Genomic DNA, 21,745 nt, shown 5'->3' with positions numbered 1-21,745 from the left:
GGCAGGAGAAAAATACTGCAAAATCCCCATTCCCACCCTACTCTGGCGCCTACCAGAGCTGGTATCCACTATTTCTCCAAACTACTCAAAATTTCCACTCCAGAACCTGTCAGAACCTGCCAAATTTCACCCCTGCTTTGCTTGTCAAAAGGTCACAGAAGGATCCTAGGACACTGCAATTGCCAATTGTGATCACATGACCATAGGGATGCCACAACAATTATTAAATGTGAAAAATGGTCATAAGTCACTTTTGTCAATGCCACTGCAACTTCAAATAGTCACATTTAAAGAAGGATTGTAAATCGAGGACTGCCTGTATGTATGTATGTATGTATGTATGTATGTATGTATGTATGTATGTATTTATTTATTTATTTATTTATTTATTTATTTATTTATTTATTTATTTATTTATTTATCAGATTTGTATGCCGCACCTCTCCGTAGACTCGGGGCGGCTAACAACAATAATAATACAATGTAAACAAATCTAATATTTAAGTTAATTTAAAAAACCCTGATTTAAGAAACCAATCATACATGCTGACATACCATGCATAAATTTTATAAGCCTAGGGGGAAGGGAAAGTCTCTATTCCCCCATGCCTGACGACAGAGGTGGGTTTTAAGGAGCTTACGAAAGGCAAGGAGGGTGGGGGCAACTCTGATATCTAGGGGGAGTTGGTTCCAAAGGGTTGGGGCCGCCACAGAGAAGGCTCTTCCCCTGGGTCCCGCCAAACGACATTGTTTAGTTGACGAGACCTGGAGAAGGCCAACTCTGTGGGACCTAACTGGTCGCTGGGATTCGTGCGGCAGAAGGCGGTCCCGGAGATATTCTGGTCCAGTGCCATGAAGGGCTTTATAGGTCATAACCAACACTTTGAACTGTATTATGGAATGACAAGGAGAAACAGCCATAGATTCGCTTACCTCACTAATTTGACATAATGGATTCTTTCTTGGTGCTCATACTGTGGTTTTCCACTGGTATGCCAATAAATCCCACTCTTGAAGAAATTATCGAATACTTTCATGATGGCTGAAGGGCAGCAGTGAGTGGAATAGGGCAAAAAAAAAGATAGCTGTAATCCTAATTTAAACTAGTGTTCATTACAGAGACATCATTTGAATATATGGAAATTATTTCACAATCCTTCCTAAGACTAAAAGCTTTAAAGATAAACAAATAATTCACAGGAGACCTTGGTGTTAGTAGATAATCTCCAATCAAAGTCTCTGGTGTATTCCTGCCCGTTTTCCCCAAATTTAAATAGTTTATGCAGGAACATGAATCCACTGTTTCACTTTATTTCTTCCACATCTTAGATTCCCTTTTTCAGACTGTTCTGAGGTTTCACTTAAAACACAAAAAGCAGTCAAACTCCTATTCTGATCGGTAGATAAAAAGAGTGTGTGATAAACAATAAGCATCTATTGTGGAAAGAAAGAAAATGATGATATGTCCATCTGATGTTATGACACAAATGATGTGGTTGATGTAGCTCCATCAGACATCATGACACGAGTAGAATAAGTTGCATCTTTTGCATGATAATGGCACAACGCAGGTGTCAAAAAACTGATATCAAACTTGATATTGTAATGCTGCTGTCTGTGAATCCTTGTACACCACAGTCTGATGCATGCATATAAGGAAAGGAACCAGCCAATAAAGCATCATTCAATCATTTTGAGAAAACAGATTATTTTTTTCTTTTCCTTCATTTTCTTCCTTAATTTCTCTCCAGTCAAGATGGAGTGTTCCTCCTTTTACTCCGCCTTATTTTAATATCTTGGCCTCTCTCTCATTCAATCCCTCTCACACCTACAATTCGTTCTTCCTTACCATTTCCTCAAATCTCTCATGCTAGAATCTCTTCATTTCTTTCATGTTCCGATTCCTATTGAAAATCATTAGAATGTAAGTCACAGTGGTTCTCAACTTGAGGGTCGGGACCCTTTTGGGGGGGTCGAATGACCGTTTCACAGGGGTCACCTAAGACCATGGGAAAAGACAAATTTCCCATGGCATTAGGAACTAAAGCTTCTATTCTGGCACCTTGGAATATATTTTTACAATCCAACCAATCAGGTGTTTACAGTGGGGGTGTCCCTCTTACCTTCCTGCCAATCAGCTTAAAGCTCTTCTGGGAGAATTGGTGCTAGACTTATGGTTGGGGGTCACCACAACATGAGGAACTGTATTAAGGGGTCACGGCATTAGAAAGGTTGAGAACCACATTGTAAGAGAAGATTTGCTAGACCTGGCCATTGGACAGTCTAGTCCTGTATTACATGTCATTCAGACATCAGTTAAATATATTTAAAAATGGCATGTGTGTATAGACTGGACGGTTATTATACCTGTTGCTTGTAACAGAATCATATCATAGAATCTGAGGGCCAGAAGGAACCTAGGAGATCTTCTAGTCCAAGTCCCTGCCCAAGTCAGAAGTCCTTATACCAGGGATCCTCAAACTTTTTAAACAGGGGATCAATTCATGCTCCCTCAGACTGTTGGGGGCCCAGACCGGCTGGGTGGGGGTGTGGCTAGGTGGTCATGTGACTGGGTTGGCATGGCTAGGTGGTCATGTGACTGGGTGGGTGTGACCATTTTAGCAGCAAATTAAACTTTTATTTATTATGCTCCTGGAGATGGAAAGCAGGTTATTGAAGGGATGTGGCTGCCTTGGAGTATGTTTGAGTGACTTCTCTTTGTGTGTGTTTGTGTGTCTCCTGTCTGACAGGGAGCCAAAAACCCAAGTCCATTTTTGGCATCCAAAGGTCTCCACATGTCTCATTTTTAGCCTCCCTGGCCTCCACTCTGCCGGCCAAAAATGGGACACTCAGAGGCCCTGAGAGGCCAAAAATGGGCCCATTTTTGAGTGGCAGGCCGCTTCTGGAGGCTCGGGAGGCCTCCATGCATCCTGTTTTAGGCTTGCCCGGCCTCCAGAAGGTGGGTGGAGGCTGGCAAGTAGGTGGGTAATTTGGATGGGGCAGCCTCATGGTCCCACATGGGCCAGATTTGGCTTTGGCAGGTCATATCCAGCTCACAGGCCATAGTTTGAGGACCCCTGTCTTATATCATCCTGGGAAAATGTTCTTTTCTTTAAAATTTCAAGAGATGAAGGAGCCACAAATTTGGGAGGCAAGCTATTCCACAGATTGTTGTCACTGTCAGGAAATTCTTCCTTATTTTCATGTTGGATCTCTCTCTGATAAGCTTCCATCCATTGTTTCTTGCCTTTCCCTCAGGTGCTTTGGAGATGCCTTCTTCCCTGTGATAGCCCTTCAAGTATTAGAAAAATGGCTACCATGTGTGCCCTGAGTTTTCTCTTCATTATACCAAACATGCCTAGTTAATTTACCCAGTTTCCTTCCCACCAGTCAGTATTTAAAACATGCTGCCTATAATCCATGTAGACTGTCATTAGCGTTAGACAACATAAATAGCCTCATCCTTCAAGAACTCTTCCAGACCCATTTTACAATAATCCAACTTGGCTGCCATTATCTGTCTCTCATTGATAGGGAATTCCAGAGTTTAACTGTGGACTATGTGAAAAAGCCTGTTTGTTGTTTCTGAATTTTCCTTCATTTGAAGAACTTACATGCTTACTTACATAGCCAAGAAGGCTTCAAGAGTTGTAAACCTAACCCTACGTAGCTTCTGCTCTGGCAATCTCACACTACTTACCAGAGCTTACAAAACTTTTGCCAGACCCATCCTTGAATACAGCTCATCTGTTTGGAACCCATATCGCGTCTCAGACATTAACACCCTTGAAAATGTCCAAAGATACTTCACCAGAAGAGCCCTTCATTCCTCCACTCAAAATAGAATACCCTACGAGACTAGACTTTCAATCCTGGGCCTAGAAAGCCTAGAACTAAGATGCCTTAAACAAGATCTAAGTATTGCCCACAAGATCATATGCTGCAACATCCTGCCTGTCAGCGACTACTTCAGCTTCAACCACAACAACACAAGAGCACACAACAGATTTAAACTTAATATTAAGCGTTCTAAACTTGACTGTAAAAATATGACTTCAGTAACTGAGTTGTCAAAGAGTGGAACTCATTACCGGACTCCATGGTGTCATCCCCAAACCCCCAACACTTTACCCTTAGATTATCTACAGTTGACCTATCCAGATTCCTAAGAGGTCAGTAAGGGGCGAGTACAAGTGCACTAGAGTGCCTTCCGTCCCCTGTCCTATTGCTCTCCTATATCTCCTATTCCTTTCTTTATTCCTATATCTCTTCTTCTATTCTTTCATTGATATGTTCTATTCCTATAATTTCTCTTCTATTCTTTCTTAGATATATTTTACTATGGGTATCTCCTCTATAACCTTCATCATGTATTTTACTATGTGTGTGTGTGTGTGTGTGTGTGTGTGTATATATATATATATATATATATATATATATATATATATATATATATATACACACACACACACACACACACACACCTACTAAACCCCTCATTGTGTATTGGACAAAATAAATAAATAAATAAAAATAAAATAAATGCTAGCATGTGGGAGAAGGAGAAAAATATTTGCACAGGTGTCTGTGGGAGGGCATGGAGATGGCAACAGCTGTGTGCGGAAGCTGTATTTAATAGTTTTCAAGACTGCTCACTCATCAAGGAATCTAATCATATAGGTATGCATTAGACATTGTGATGCAAGTACATACTTGGCATTTGCAGAATGACTCATGCACAGATGTCATTGTTTCAACATAATTGTTATAGAAGTCCCTTTCTCCACTTGTGTTTACCACGAATTATATTATATGCCTCCATCACTCAGTCTCTAACTCAACTTCATCCAAGCTAAAAAGCCTCAAATGTCCTAACATTTCTTTGTAGAGCAGCCCTTCGACCCCCAGTAATTTTGAATACTCTTTTTTTCCTTTTCTCCAAGTCTCTAATATCCACCTAAAGATGCAATGATCAGAGGTGTGCATGATGCTCCAAATGAAGTCTCCTCGGGGTTTAGTTTTGTTTTAGTGTCACTTCTTAAACCTCCCTTTCTGAAGAGCCCAAGCATGAAATCACTTCAGTAGTTCTAAGGTTGAGATTTTCCCCCTCCCATTAGCTTGTTTGCTAAGTTGGCATCCTTCTTTTTCTATCCCTCAATTTCAGAATTTAAAATTCCTCTAAGAAAACTGGTGGGTTTTCCTGTGCCCAGTTCAAAACCAAACATGACTTCTTAGCTGTTACTTGAAACAATAGCGCACCATTTCTATTCCACCATTTCTCCAATGTTATTTGAACCTGTAGGCTATCATCAATTATTGCAATGATAAGGCAAACCTATCTTGTTAATAAAGCAGATTATCTTTCTGTCTTATTTAAGTCTAAAGGTTTTTTATTCTACTCTCTGTGTATCTAGGGAAAAGAGTAAAATGTGGAATAACTATATTTATCTATCTATCTATCTATCTATCTATCATCTATCTATCTATCTATCTATCTATCTATCTATCTATCTATCTATCTATCTATCTATCTATTTATTTATTTATTAGATTTGTGTGCCACCCCTCTCCGCAGACTTGGGGCGGCTCACAACAGTGATAAAAACAATACATAATGACAAATCTAATAATTAGAATCTAAAATAACAATTGTACATTTAAAAATCTAAAAGCAAGGAACCCCAATATAAAAAACATACATGCAGTCATATCATGCACAAAAACTACATAGGCAGGGGGAGATGTCTCAGTTCCCCCACGCTTGACGACAGTGGTGGGTTTTAAGGAGTTTACGAAAGGCAAGGAGGGTAGGGACACTTCTAATCTCTGGAGGGAGCTGATTCCAGAGGGTCGGAGCCACCACAGAGAAGGCTCTTCCCCTGGGTCCTGCCAGACGACATATATATGTCTATAAGAATGTAGAATGCCCTCTGTGGATATTATAGGATCAAACCTACATGCCTGATTAAGACAACCCACTCCTTTGATTAGCTTAAGGAAATAATTATTCATTTAGGCTTCTGTTTGCCTAAGGTAATTAAAACCCTTCTGTTTGTCTAAGGTAAAAACTAATTAGATACTCTTCTGTTTATTTAGCAATCATACCTTGACAGGATTTCGTCTGTATGCTATGTGTCACATATTAACCATTTACATTGTAACTAGGTTAAGTAGAGAATTAATACTTTATACAGTGATACCTCATCTTACAAACGCCTCGTCATACAAACTTTTTGAGATACAAACCTGGGGTTTAATATTTTTTTACCTCTTCTTACAAACTATTTTCACCTTACAAACCCACCGCCACCGCTGGGATGCCCCGCCTCCGGACTTCCGTTGCCTTCGAAGCACCTGTTTTTGCGCTGCTGAGATTCCCCCAAGGCTCCCTCCATGGGAAACCCCACCTCCGGACTTCCGTGTTTTTGTGATGCTGCAGGGGAATCCCAGCAGGGGAATCCCAGCAGCGCAAAAATGGGCACTTCACTGGCAACGGAAGTCCGGAGGTGGGGTTTCCCAGTGAGGGGAGCCTCAGTGAAATTGCAGCATCACAAAAACACAGAAGTCCAGAGGTAGGATTTCCCATGGAAGGGAGCCTCAGGGAAATCACAGCAGTGCAAAAACAGGCGCTTCGGCTGGCAAAAGGGGTGAATTTTGGGCTTGCACGCATTAATCGCTTTTCCATTGATTCCTATGGGAAACATTGTTTCGTCTTACAAACCTTTCACCTTAAGAACCTCGTCCCGGAACCAATTAAGTTTGTAAGACAAGGTATCACTGTATTTGTAAACACAAGAAACTTGTTATAAATAATAAACTTGCGAGTCCAGAGGCAGAGTTTCTGAACGAGGCTGCTCGCTTAAAGAGATTCCTGGCCCGGACAAACTTTGTTCAAGAAATCATGTTTTGTGTCTGTGATTTCTACAGAAACCAACCTGCCTGACACCTTTTGTAGCTCTTGCTGGTCTCAGAATGCTGAAGATGTCAAAAACCAGCCAGCGTTTTATCCAGCTGATCAATAGAAGAGGCAAAAAAATATTGTTTTCTCTTGTGCTGATTGATTGTTTCCAACACAAATTGAGCTGGGACTCCTGATTCTTCAAATATTGCCTACACCTATTCAATATGATGGTATTGATGTTTCTTTCCCCCACATTTAAAACCCGTAAATATAGTTCTAGGCATCATTAATCCATGTTCCTTGCGTTAGAGTGATATAGTTGTGAACAATGAGTTTCACTGAACCTATGGCACTAGTTTCTGAACGGACATGTGGAATAGTACACTATAAATCAAGCTTTGCTACTTTGTTCTACAACATCCTGGTTTATGATTGTAATAAATCATCTAAAGCAAATACCAAGCAAATTGAAACTGAGCCATTTAATAGAATAAGCAGAACGTAGGAAGAATGAGAGTTATTTTGGTTATTCTCCGAGTCTTCGGAGAGGGGCGGCATATAAATTTTGAGTGTTATTTTGGTTATACTCCAAATCTTTGGAGAGGGGCGGCATACGAATCTAATAAATTATTATTATTATTATTATTATTATTATTATTATTATTATTATCCCCTCTCCAAATTATAACACAGACAACTAATATTCTTAAGAATTATCAAATTTAACAAGTATCTAATATACATGTGTGTTATTTCTGTATTGATCTGACCACAGTTAGGTTTTTGCTTTTTGTAGTAGTTAGACTTCTAAGATAAGCGGAGCAATGGTAGCTCCTTGAGTGTTTAATGTTGTATGTCTTTGTTTGTCTTTAAAAAAACAACAATAAAAAAAGAATTAAAAAAAGAATTATCTGTGGCAAGAGTTTGCTTTTATGCATATCATACTTATTGATTTATTTTAAATCAAGCTTTTCTTTACCTTGCATTGGACCATTTTCTCTGATTTCTCTCATTCCATTGGCCTCCTAGAATTGGAGGACCAAAAAAAAAGTATACTTATTTTTCACATCTACTTTCCCTCATATTTATGTTGCTGAATTGAACACATTATTTAGAGAAAAGGGCACACTGCATTTATTAAGTATAGCAAACAGTTTGATCTGGCTGCACCCTGATTTTACTACATTCTCCTTAGAGGAAGGATTTCAATTTGATATTTTTACCCAGCGAAGAATCCATTTTTAGAAAGGAACTTTTGCATATGCAAATATATATGTGTTCATGGACTTTGGGAAGAACCAAGAAATTGCCAGTGTTTGAAGTAACAAACTTAAATTGCAAGAGTGGAAATTTGCTCACACTGAGCACTTACCTTTGAAGAGATTTTGGTAGGGAGAGCCACACTGATAAATGCGATTTGATGTTTCAAACTGATTTGGACACGGCTTTGTTGTGGTCTGTCTTTTCTCCTCAGCATCAAACACATTTGTAATACCACAAGTCACTGGGTGAAACTGGTTCCAGAATAAAGGGTAGCACGCATGGGATACCAGCCTAGTTAGCTTAAAATACAAATCTTTTTTTTTTATGTTTTAAATAGCCAGGATTCCTGATTTTATCCAAAGAATTGTTTTTAAGATTGCTATCTTTTAGATTGCTGGTGGGCAATGTTTTTTGCAGATTTGGAAAAACATTTATTGTTGTTGCTGTTGTTATTGTTATTGTTTTGTTATTGTTATTGCTATTGCTATTGTTATTCTTATTGTTATTGTCATCCTCCTCCTCCTCATTATTATCAAGAGGATGAAAATGAGGAGAACAGTTGTAATTCAAAGTCGCCTCTAGCAAATCCAAGACAGAGATTTGGATTCATCTTTGGGAATATTTTGAATGGTGATTAGTCAAGTGGTGCTTCATTACCGGATATTTTTAAGAAGAGATTGGACAACCCCTATTTTGAAATAGTACATAAAGTCTACCGTTTGAACAAGGGGGATGGACTAGAAGACCTTCAAGGTCCCTTCCAACTGTTATTTTGTTACACTGTTAAAAGTAGGCATAATATGTCTATTGGAAGCTTATACTTTTTTTTAAAAAAAGTATAAAATATAATGGTGCCTATGTTATAATACAGACATTTGGAAGAAGTTTGGAGGTGGAATCCTTAGAACCTCTGGCAACAGTAAAAGAGAAGCTGGAGATTTGCATTCACTTTCCATGTCATTGGTTGCATACATGCCTGTGTTAGAAAATAAATTAGATCCCTGTTCAAGACAGGTGTTTCAAACTCATTTATACTTTATAACTTGAAGGAAAACTATTTTTAACTTACCTGGAATCGATTATGAGTCCATCTTGATCAGCTCTGTGAAAAGAGGAGGTTAAGCTCCTTCTTACTGCCAGAAACTGAAGTCCTGTTTGAAACCTGCTGCTAAATCCTATTTGCATCTCTGAAAAAATGAATCCTGGTGACCTGGAGGCCACATTGTGTTTGTCCATGGCTCTGCAATCACTATACTGGTCTCTGTATGAAATATCCCATACAGTACTAGGTGAGATATATCAAAATGAAAAAAAAATCTGATTTAAGCAATAGGTTAGTAAGAAGATATGATCAAGCCTGTATCTTTTTTTTAAAAAAAGTAGTCTATAACTTATTATATTCATTTTTTCTACTCTTAACTTGAAAGCATTTGTTGCATTACTTATTCTTTTTTTCCTGAATCACTCAGAAGTCAGGGAAGCTTTTATATCCCACAGTTCAAAATGTATACCCTAGGAATCCTTTTTATCTTAAAGAAACAGACTCCTTGCAGCCAACATGTCAGATGGGATTGTTCTGCAAAGCAACAGCTCAGGAATTCAGTTCAAAGAAGTTATTCCCCAACAAGCTATTTCAGTACATTTTGTGGGCTACTTTGCTGGAACCAAGATAAAGCAGCTACACTGTAAAGTTTGATTCAGATCTTCCATACAGCCGACTGCATTATTGGAATCTAATTTGGAAAGGGTTACAATAGATTGTGCTCTATGGGTAGAATATTAAATGTTTTACAGAGGAAAAAAATGTGTTCTATTTTTCTGTGTTTTCATAACAATGGCAACAACAAACTCTTCTTAAATAGTCTACAGGTGAAACTTGAAAAATTAGAATTCTATGATCTGTAATAATTCAGTGATAGAGTTGTACTCTATCTGGAGTACAGAAGGAAAAGGGGGGACATGATCGAAACATTTAAATATGTTAAAGGGTTAAATAAGGTTCAGGAGGGAAGTGTTTTTAATAGGAAAGTGAACACAAGAACAAGGGGACACAATCTGAAGTTAGTTGGGGGAAAGATCAAAAGCAACGTGAGAAAATATTATTTCACTGAAAGAGTAGTAGATCCTTGGAACAAACTTCCAGCAGACGTGGTTGGTAAATCCACAGTAACTGAATTTAAACATGCCTGGGATAAACATATATCCAGTGTAAGATAAAACAGGAAATAGTATAAGGGCAGACTAGATGGACCATGAGGTCTTTTTCTGCCATCAGTCTTCTATGTTACTATGTTTCTATGTACTAATATATGAAACCTTCTAATGTACGGCTGAAGCAGTACAGGATGAAATTCAATTAATCTCCTGAGCTAAAGTGTTGCAGATCTTAATCTTACTTAAATAGGATCCACAACAATGTACATCTTATACTTTTGAAGTCTACATTCTCATCTTAGAAATGCCTTTTCCGATCCAAGTGCTTCAAGAAGTTTTGCCATACAGTTCCTATCATGAATGAAGGCAAATACCACGTGTTGCAGGATAATGTTGCAGGATTTAATCTGGATCAGTAACTGTGACCAGAGGTTTAGTCCCTGACTGTTACTTACGCTGATTGCAACTGAACGAAATAGGCTGCAATGCCTAGAAAGTGTTGGTTGAGGAATCTAGGAGTTGAAGTTGAAGCTCAATATTTTAAAGTCACTGAGGTTGACTTTAAACACTGATTTATATAATTCTTCAAGCATTATAAAGGATTTAAGCCTAAGGCAAAAGTCATGATAGCATCTCATACAATTTACACAGCAGATTGGTCTAGAGCAGTGGTTCTCAACCTTTCTAATGCCACGACCCCTTAATACAGTTCCTCATGTTGTGGTGATCCCCAGCCATAAGTCTAGTGCCAATTCTCCCAACAGAGCTTTAAGCTGATTGGCAGGAAGGTCAGAGAGACACCCCACTGTAAACGCCTGATTGGTCGGATTGTAAAAATATGTTCCAAGGCACCAATTTCCTAACACCCTGGGAAATTTGTCTTTTCCCATGGTCTTAAGCGACCTCCAAAGGGGTCCTGACCCCCAAGTTGACAACCACTGGTCCAGACTAAGAGTTGTTTTTAATTTAGAACCAGTGATAGTACAACACCTCAATCTAAAAGCACCTTTTGATTATCTCAGGGACAGGGGCTAAATTATCTGGAACAGAGACTTCAAACAGAGATGTTCATTATGCTGTTGATAAATATTTATGGAGATTCTGAGTCATCCAGGTCCCAATGATGTTCTTTCAAAGGGCAATTGGACTTTGTTTTTTTCTTGAAGATGTTTCACTTTTTATTCAAGAAGCATCCTCAGGATTGAAGAAGCTTCTTGAATGAGAAGAGAAATGTCTTCAAGAAAAAACAAAGTCCAGTTGCCTTTTGAAAATGCATCTTTGAAATGCTGTTGATAATACTGCTTCCATGCCACCTGATATCCAAAGTCACCATCTCACTCTGACTAACAATAGAAATAGCTTTTGCATGATCTCAGTGACATGTAACTCCTTGGAGATGCATAATAATAATAATAATAATAATAATAATAATAATAATAATAATAATAATGACCAGGGATAAAGAAAAGACTTGGTCATGGCTTACAAATGGAACACTCAAAAAGGAGACAGAAGGACTAATACTGGCGGCACAAGAACAGGCCATTAGAACAAATGCTGTCAAAGCCAGAATTGAAAAATCAACAGCCGATCCACAGTGCAGACTCTGTAAAGAAACAGATGAAACAATCGATCACATACTCAGCTGCTGCAAAAAGATCGCATAGACTGACTACAAGCATAGACATGATGCTGTGGCACAGATGATCCACTGGAACTTGTGCCAGAACTACCATTTACAAGTGGCAAAGAACTGGTGGGATCATAAGCCCGAAAAAGTGGTCGAAAATGAGCAAGCTAAACTACTGTGGGACTTCCAACTTCAGACTGACCGAATTCTGAAGCATAACACACCAGACATCCTGATTGTGGAGAAAAAGAAATTATGGATCATCGACATCGCAATCCCAGGGGACAGCAGAATTGAGGAGAAGCAGCTAGAGAAATTAGTGAAATACGAAGATCCAAAAATCGAGCTGCAACGACTCTGGCATAAGCCAGTGAAAGTGGTCCCAGTGGTACTTGGCACGCTGGGCACAGTGCCAAAGGATCTAGGCGGACATTTGAAAACCATCGGAATTGACAAAATCTCCATCTGTCAATTGCAAAAGGCTGCTTTACTGGGATCAGCAAACATAATTCGCCGCTACATCACGCAGTCTGGGAAGCGCCAGACTGGTGATGAAATATGAAATCCAGTATATTGATCTCGTTTGCTGTGTTGTATTGACATAATAATAATAATAATAATAATAATAATAATAATAATAATAATAATAATAATAATAATTATTATTATTATTATTATTATTATTATTATTATTATTATTATTATTTAGATTTGTATGCCGCCCCTCTCCAAGGACATTTGTCCTACATATGTCAAAGCTTCATTCTTTGGCTTCAGAATTATTTACAGTTTATTTGAAGTCTCTGAATGGCAGATTCTATATTATGCTGTCAATGTGCAGCCAATATATGAGAGGCTAGATTCTTTGAAGAAAGAAACAAAATCAGTAATTCCCTTTTCATAATACCAAATAAATGATTAAGGGGTTCTGTCCAGAGCTGCTAACAAGATTTCTGTCTTCCATCCATAAGTGAATATTGAAAATATTTAGAATTCAAAATGCAAAAGGATTAAGGCTTCCTATTGTTATGCAGTTATTATTCTGAAAAAGTTCTTTTAAATCCACAGATGTAGGAAAGTTCTGGTTCATATTTTGTCCCTTCTTTATTTCAGCATTAACAACCAGCAATTATTTGTGAACAATTTTGAAGGGAAAGTTGAGAAAAGAGAAAACAAATCCTTTCAGAAAAGCTTTAATATCTTCGTTCCCCTTTGGTGAATAATACAGTGGCTTCTGAAATCCTTAGGCTTCAAATACTTTTTGAAGTCAACTAACAATTGAGAAAGGCATTCATAAATATCTTCTTTGTTATTTGTTTATTTTGTTCTGCTTAAAGTGGCACAGTGTCATGGAAACACAGAGAAATTCCCATTTCCCCTCCTAGGCTGTAGCTGGAAAATGATCATTCTGAATAATGTTAAATGTTTATTCCATACAAGAAGTATTACCCACAAGATCATATGCTGCAACGTTCTACTTGTCAATGACTACTTCAGCTTCAATCGCAACAACACAAGAGCACGCAACAGATTCAAACTTAATATTAACCGCTCCAAACTTGACTGTAAAAAATATGACCGAGTTGTCGAAGCATGGAACTCATTACCTGACTCAGTAGTGTCAACCCCTAACCCCCAACATTTTTCCCTTAGACTATCCACGATTGACCTCTCCAGGTTCCTTAGAGGTCAGTAAGGGGCGTGCATAAGTGCACCAGTGTGCCTTCCGTCCCCTGTCCAATTGTCTCTCCTTATCTCATTTATCTTTTCTTCCTTTCAAATTTGTTCACCTATACTTTTATATCTTTTCTTCTATTCATTTCTTTAGTTATATTACTAAATATCTATTCTCTTCAATGTGTATTATGTATTGGACTAAATAAATAAATAAACTACAAATCTGTAAAATTTAAATTGATAAATATTTGATAAATTATCAAATGCTGCAGGTCAGGTGTGAAATGCTTCTGGTTCGTTTATGCCTCTCAGTCATCAGAGAGCCGGTCGCAAAAGGAATATGAGGTTCTGCCCACCTGCCCAGATGCCTCCATTTGGGTTCTTTTACCCTCTGTGTATGTGCAAAGAGTTATGTGCATGTGCAGAGGGCAAAAGAACCGAAATGGCGGTGTCCAACCTCACGCTCCCTTCGTGACCGGCTCTCCCAGGACTGACAGGCAGTGAAGGGCTACCAAAGTTTTTACTGCCACACTGTGGGCGTAGCTTATGCAGGATGTCCTGTGTTTTCTTTCAACATCTTTCAGTGCAAATTGGGTGCTCTGGGGTGGAGCTCCATTTTCGCTACCCCACTGCGTCCCCCCCCAGGTCCGGGCAGTAGCCCACTCCTGCTGACAGGCATGAGTGAACTGGGAACATTTCACCCCTGCTGCAGACAAAATAGAGTCTGATTTGAAAATGGATTTAAACATGAGAGGTAACAAGAATGATACGGAAAAGATGCTACACTGTAAACTGCCTTATGTCTCAATAATGAAAAAGGCTATAATAACAAATAATAAACCAAAAATAACCTGGATAACTTTCCTATAACTTGAATTTGCCACACTTGTTAAATGTTTGAAGAATTATGTGAGACGGGACAGAGAAAAAAATGGAGGGGAGGGAAACCAAATTTTATTATTTGAAACGATTAAAGTTCAAGTTTGCTAAAAGTAAAAGGAAAGAATATATGGTTGGTTTATTTGAATAAGGTTAACATAGATACGTTGTTATCTTGGGTTTTTCTGACCAGAACTAAATGACAAGGCTTTAAGGATTTGTTTATAGATAAGATATCAGACATAGAAAGAAGAGAATTTTTGTTTTGTTTTTAAGAGAAGGTGATAAGTTACTAAAATTGTTTACACCTATTGTGATGAAGAGAGGTCATATCTTTCCATATTTCATTTTTTCTTTACTATATTCTTTTTTTACTTTCTTTTCTAGTTTTCCGTCTTTTCCGCATTTCTAATTTGGTGATATTATTTTAATTTATATTAGTTTGTAACTTTTAGTTGTTATATTTAATAAAATCAGTATAAAAATAAATATTGGCTGTACTTTTTGTACCAGGCAGAGAATGAGTTATATGTTGTCAAACCAATTTAGAAAATCAGTATCTCGTTGGCATAAACTCTATTTTTATGTCCCTCACTATGAATAGTTGTATAATTACATATCATTCTGTTTTATTCATAGCTGCAGTAGAGTATTTAGCCTACAAGGAATAAACAGGCAGAATTCAGATCTGTTTTTGAATGGCAGCTTTAATTTTCTCCACCTATAATTTGTCACATCATCCCATCATCCCGTCTAATTAGAAGTACTGATGAGGTTTTGTCACTGATGCAGGTCTACTTTCTACTTAGATCAACTAAAACTATGTGCAGAAGAAATCTTTTTTTATCATACTTTTGTGTTACTGTTTGGATTTTTCTTTTTCATATTATTGCATGCACCTTACAAAGGGTTTAGAGTACTCAACAATTATAAAGAGTAGTGAAATGAGTTACAATTGAAGAAAAGCTAGTATGTAAGTCCTTTTACAGGATGAATGTAAATTTACATTATATATAATAATGTATATTATTATATACATTATTATGTATAAACTTATATATAAACTTTTGTAGGTAGATCTGTGCATTCCAAATACCTCAATTAATGATAGGTAATTCCATAGCCACATTTTGTTGACTACACACAACATATAAAACCAGAAAGCATTTTTTACAAATCACAGAGGTTCACTTTGATTTGCAGACAAACACTATATTTATTTATTTTTATTTATTTTGTCAAGCATGTGTATGAATACAAAAAAGTATAAACTTTAAGATGAATATATAAACACTGTGTATGGTTTGAATGTATGATATTTTACGAGATACACGGGGACTTTAGGACAGGAACACTAGGCACATTACTGTGCTTATGCACGCCCCTTACAGACCTCTTAGGTATGGGATGAGATCAATGGTAGACAGTTTAAGGTTAACGTTTCAGGGATTTGGAGGAAAAAACTACAGAGTCAGGTAATGTATTACCTATATAGGAGCAGCTATGACCCTGTACCAGTTTTAATAAAAGCAACCTTTTGCATAGCTATAGGTATATTATACTCTATGAGCTGCTACAGAAGGGTCAGTTTAGCTTTCTTCCTATCTACCAGACATCTACGGAGAGGGGCAGCATACAAATCTAATAAATAATAGTAATAATAATAATAATAATAATAATAATAATAATAATAATAATTTCAAGCTCTACTGTTTCTTTGGGAAGCAGCCCTTTCTTCCTGAGATTCCAGATTACATCCCACCATCTGATGGTGAAAAGGAATCAGTTGGAATCTTAACGCTTTTAACAACTTTCACTCAGTCTGTCAACATAGGTTGGTATATAATATATATTGTATCACAGAAACACTACCAGTCACATGCTTTGTTTTCCAATGAAAATGAACCCCGAGAAATAGCTGGTATCCATCTTGAAACTTCTCATCTCTCCAAAATAGATGGTATGTGTATCATAATATTGTTTCCTTTCTTGCTTCTAGAAATATCTCCGAGACCACCTCCTGCCGCACGAATCCCAGCGACCAATCAGGTCCCACAGAGTGGGCCTTCTCCGGGTCCCGTCAACTAAACAATGTCGGTTGGCGGGCCCCAGGGGAAGAGCCTTCTCTGTGGCGGCACCGGCCCTCTGGAACCAACTCCCTCCGGAGATTAGAACTGCCCCTACTCTTCCTGCCTTCCGTAAACTCCTTAAAACCCACCTTTGCCGTCAGGCATGGGGGAACTGAAACATCTTCCCCTGGGCATGTTTAATTTATATATGGTATGCTTGTGTGTATGTCTGTTAGTATATGGGGTCTTTTAAATCTTTTAATTTTAAATTTGTTAGATTATTTATGATTTGTTTCCATGTGTTGTGAGCCGCCCCGAGTCTTCGGAGAGGGGCGGCATACAAATCTAAGTAATAAATAAATAAATAAATAAATAAATAAATAATAATAACTATCTTACCTACCCATATTTTTCAATATAAAACCAAGCATTGCTTATGCTTCCTCCTTTGTAACCATGCTGATTCTTGATGGCACAAGATACCAGCTGAAAGGTTGTCTGTGAAACGACCTTGGGAATGAATTGCTATTCTATCTGCAGCCACACCTATCCAATGGAAAAGGATCAGGTGTCAGTTATAAACCTCCTTGCATGAGAGGCAGTAATAAATAATTGAAACTGAATACAGAACCAGCCAGCATTTCTTAATTTGGGGAGATTACTGTGTGAAGATACAAGAGCTTTTCAAAGGATTCTCATAAAATTGGGGGTATTCTTTTACTGTTGTTTAGGATTGCATAGGCAAATAGAGTAGGCTTTTTAAAATAGAATTGTAGAATAACAGAATTGGAAGCAGGGGTGAAATTAAGCAGGTTCTGAGTAAACTACTTTGCGTAGTTCAGAGAACCGGCAAATACCACCTCTTGCTGGACCCAGAGTGGGGAAGGAATGGAGATTTTATTTATTTTTATTTATTTTATTTATTTATTTATTTTGTCTAATACACAATAATACACAATGAAGGTTATAGAGGATATAGTAGAGAAGATATAGGAGATATAGGAGAGACTATAGGACAGGGGACGGAAGGCACCCCTTACTGACCTCTTGGAATCTGGAGAGGTCAACTGTGGATAGTCTAAGGGTAAAGTGTTGGGGGTTACGGGATGATACTACAGAGTCCGGTAGTGAATTCCATGCTTCCACAACCCGACTACTAAAGTCGTATTTTTTACAATCAAGCTTGGAGCGGTTAATATTAAGCTTGAATCTGTTGTGTGCTCTTGTGTTGTTGTGGTTGAAGCTGAAGTAGTCTTTGACAGGCAGGACATACCGTGTTTCCCCGATAGTAAGGCAGTGTCTTACTTTCTTTTTACCCCCAAAAGCCCCACTATGTCTTACTTTCGGGGTATGTCTTACATTGGAAAGGAGGCGGGCGAAGGAGGGCGCAGCTCCGGACCACCACCCCTTTCCACCCCTTGTCGCCCGAGACAAGGGGCAGCGAGGCAGGGGAAGAGGCGGTGGCTTCCGAGAACATGTTGCTGTTATTTCGTTGACAGAAAGCCTGCAGCGAGGCACATCGGAGCAGTAAATGGAATTACTACTCGGGATACAATCTTGCGCCCGGAGCGCCTCTTTAGCCCCAAAGCTGTTTCCCTGCAAGTGAGCGGATGTGCACCATCCCCGGAAGCGAGCCAGTTTATACCCTGGAAACCAGCTACTCTTCCAGCCAAGGCACCTTTTGAACTGGGGGAGACCCCCACCACCTGGCAATGCACAATGGCCCTCCTTGCTCTCCCTTCTCCCCCACCCCACCCCAAGGTTGGGCTTCTCCACGCGCTTCTGTTCAGCTCCAACTCCGAGCGAACCACCTTCCCTCTTTCCCCAACGGAGCGGCGTTGCAAAAAAACAACAACACATCTTACCTCTCCCCTTCCCCCAACCCCGGCCTCTTTCACACAACCCGACCCGGAGAGAGCGCTGGAGACGGCGCACGATTTGCAGAAGTTTCTCCTTTGTCGGGCGACAAGGGGTGGAAAGGGGGGGGTCCTTTCAAGCAGCGCTGGGTGAAAGAGGACGGGCGGCCAGCAGCAGAAGGCGAGAGGTGCCTTCTTCTCCGGCTCTCCGGCAGATCGAGCGCGCGAAGAGGCACCTCTCACCTTCCGCCGCTGTTGGCCGCCCTCTTTCGCCCAGCGTCGCTTCGGAAGACGCCGAACGCCGTCAGGGGGGCGCTTGGCGACCGCCTCTCCGCTCGGCAAGTGGCGGTCACAAAGCGCCCCCCTGACGGCGTTCGGCGGCTTCCGAAGCAACGCTGGGCGAAAGAGGGCGGCCAGCAGCGGCGGAAGGTGAGAGGTGCCTCTTCGCGCGCTTGATCTGCCAGAGAGCCGGAGAAGGAGGCACCTCTCGCCTTCTGCTGCTGGCCACCCGCCCTCTTTCGCCCAGCACCGCTTGAAAGGACCCCCCCCTTGGCTTCTGCTGGGGGTGGGGGGGTCCGGACGTCCCCTTCTCCGGCTCTCCAGCATATCGAAGAGCGGAGCGGGGAGAGCCGCCTGGCAGACCGCTTGCAGGCGGCGGGGGGGGGGGGACGGCGGCGGCAGGGGGGACGTATGTCAAGGTTCTACTGTCTCTTCATACCGTGTTTCCCCGAAAGTAAGACATATGTCTTACTTTCGGGGTATGGCTTATATTAGCCGACCCCCCTGAAACCCCCCATATGTCTTACAATCGGGGGGGTCTTACTATCAGGGAAACACGGTAGCAGCATACGATCTTGTGGGCAATACTTAGATCATATTTAAGGCGTTGTAGTTCTAAGCTTTCAAGACCCAGGATTTTAAGTCTAGCTTCATAGGGTATTCTGTTAGAGGGAGAGGAGTAAATGGCTCTTCTGGTGAAGTATCTTTGGACATTTTCGAGGGTGTTAATGTCAGAAATGAGGTATGGGTTCCAAAGAGATGAGCTGTATTCTATGATTGGTCTGGCGAAAGTTTTGCAAGCTCTGGTAAGTAGTGTGAGATTTCCGGAGCAGAAGCTACATAGGATTAGATTTGCAAATCCTTCCTCCAGGAGTGGGGTGGGAATGGAGATCTTGCAATATCCTTCCCCTGCCTCACCCACCATCTCCCCCAGGCCTATATAGTTTATACATGGTATGTTTGTGTGTATGTTTGCTCTTAATAATGGGGGTTTTAGTGTTTTTTAAATTATTAGATTTGTTTTACATTGTCTTTATTATTGCTGTGAGCCACCCCGAGTCTACGGAGACGGGCAGCATACAAGTCAAATAAGTAAGTAAGTAAGTAAGTAAGTAAGTAAGTAAGTAAGTAAGTAAGTAAGTGAGTACATACATACATACATACATACATACATACATACATACATACATACATACATACATACATACATACATACTGTTGTGGTTGATTCTGGCCCAGCTCCTGCCCCAAGGAATGTTGAGGTGGATGCAGGGGAAACATCAGCATGTCATAGGCCTGTTTTATTGTCGACAGAGTCAGGTAGTGCAGTTTCCTCGGACGAAGAAGAAGGTGGGGGTGACTTGGAAGAGGAGGGCTTGGCACACAGCCCAGGAAGCCAATCTCCATTATCTTTGGTCGATTCGGATGAGGAAGTGTTAGACCCACGCATGTGCAGAATTATGCATCAAAGAGGCCAATTGAAGAAATATTACAGGAGATAAGAGAGGCCACCTGTGTTTTGGTGGGGCTCCAGTAATTAGAGCTGCTGGTATAAATAGCAGCATGCTGGCTTGGCCATTGTGGAAGATTATCTGATCGTTATTTCTTCAGGACTGTGCCTTGCTGTTTCCAGACTTTGTTGATTTTTCACGACTTTGAAACCAAAGCAGAGAAAAGTGTGGGGGTCTCACTTTGTGGAAGAAGGAGGGCTGTGACGTTCCTTCACAGCTGCTAGCTAAGTACTTAAGAACTGATTAAGGGGATTGTACAGACTACCAGGTTGTTTTGGGACGAGTGCTCTTTGCAATACAAAAAGGGTGCTTTGTTTCTTTTGAATTTTTGTGATAAAGAACATGGTTTTGAACTTTCAAATGTGTGTATGAGTGTGTGTGAAATTTGTACCCTTGAATTTTTTTCGGGAGACTCATACCATACAGACAGAAAGACAGACAGACAGACAGACACAGAGATCGACACAGAGACAAATAAATAAATAAATAAATATACAAAGAAACAAACAAAGATAGATAGATGGATGGATGGATGGATGGATGGATGGATAGACAGACAGACAGGAAGGAAGGAAGGAAGGAAGGAAGGAAAGAAAGAAAGAAAGAAAGAAAGAAAGAAAGAAAGAAAGAAAGAAAGAAAGAACTGTGGCCTGGAGAAGGGATGGGATTGTCCAGGAATCCTTAAAAGGCCAGTTTCAAAATTTGACTGATTCTAAAAAATTCTAAAGATTCCTTGAGGATCTCATCCCTGCTAATTAACTTGCTGTATATGTTTGGCTTAGAACATTCTGGGAGCAAAGCTTGCTTGGTTAGTTCGTGATTCAGTATATACTGCGTATTCAAAAAAATGATGTAGCTCAATCACAAAATTGGCCATGTTGTGTGAAACCTAGCTGATGCAAGGGGTTTTAGGGTTTAAGATTGGGGGGGGGGGTCTTTTTGAAATTTAAAGTGACTCACTCAAAATTGGACACCATCTCAAAAGGTCTGCCTTGGGATAAAACTGTTCAAGCTTGCAGCCATAATTGGCTATGAAAAGCCCCTAAATAATATATATAAAAAGGGACAATATTTGATCACAGGTTGTGGTTGTCACCTTGACTTTTTCTACTCCTCTGATCTGATGGCACCTTATTTAAAATGTTGGTGGCAGTATACTCTTTCATACTAATAAATAATAGAACTCATTTCTTCAGATGTATAGATGATTATTCCCAGTTAATAATTATAAATCCACAAGGTCAGATTGTTATTAGAAAGTGAATCCAAAAGAAGTTAATTTCTGGTAAGAATAATTTGGGGGGGGGGATGGAGGTGCATAAACCTATCAAAGAAGGCTGTTGTCACAGCAGGAAACTAAAATTATAATTGATGTCAATGCTTTTTTCCTCTCCTGTGAAATCAATTAGAAGGGAGGGGGAGAAAATCCTGACAATATACCTGTAACACATTGCATAATTACATTAGGAGGACCACATAGATTCCTATCTCACAGAATAAGTAACAAGGAATAAGAGTTGACTTTC

At 39.6% G+C, this 21,745-nt stretch overlaps 1 pseudogene; it reads right to left on the bottom strand.

The window, feature by feature from the left end:
* Window positions 1-929: 929 nt before the first annotated feature.
* On the bottom strand, window positions 930-21,675 carry LOC139173563 (tubulointerstitial nephritis antigen-like; annotated as a pseudogene).
* Between the last annotated feature and the right edge of the window lie 70 nt (window positions 21,676-21,745).

The sequence above is a fragment of the Erythrolamprus reginae genome, chromosome 1 (assembly GCF_031021105.1).
Source record: "Erythrolamprus reginae isolate rEryReg1 chromosome 1, rEryReg1.hap1, whole genome shotgun sequence".
Lineage (NCBI taxonomy): Eukaryota > Metazoa > Chordata > Lepidosauria > Squamata > Dipsadidae > Erythrolamprus > Erythrolamprus reginae.
The sequence above is the reverse complement of the archived record's forward strand: the minus strand, read 5'-3'. Positions and strand labels throughout refer to the sequence as shown.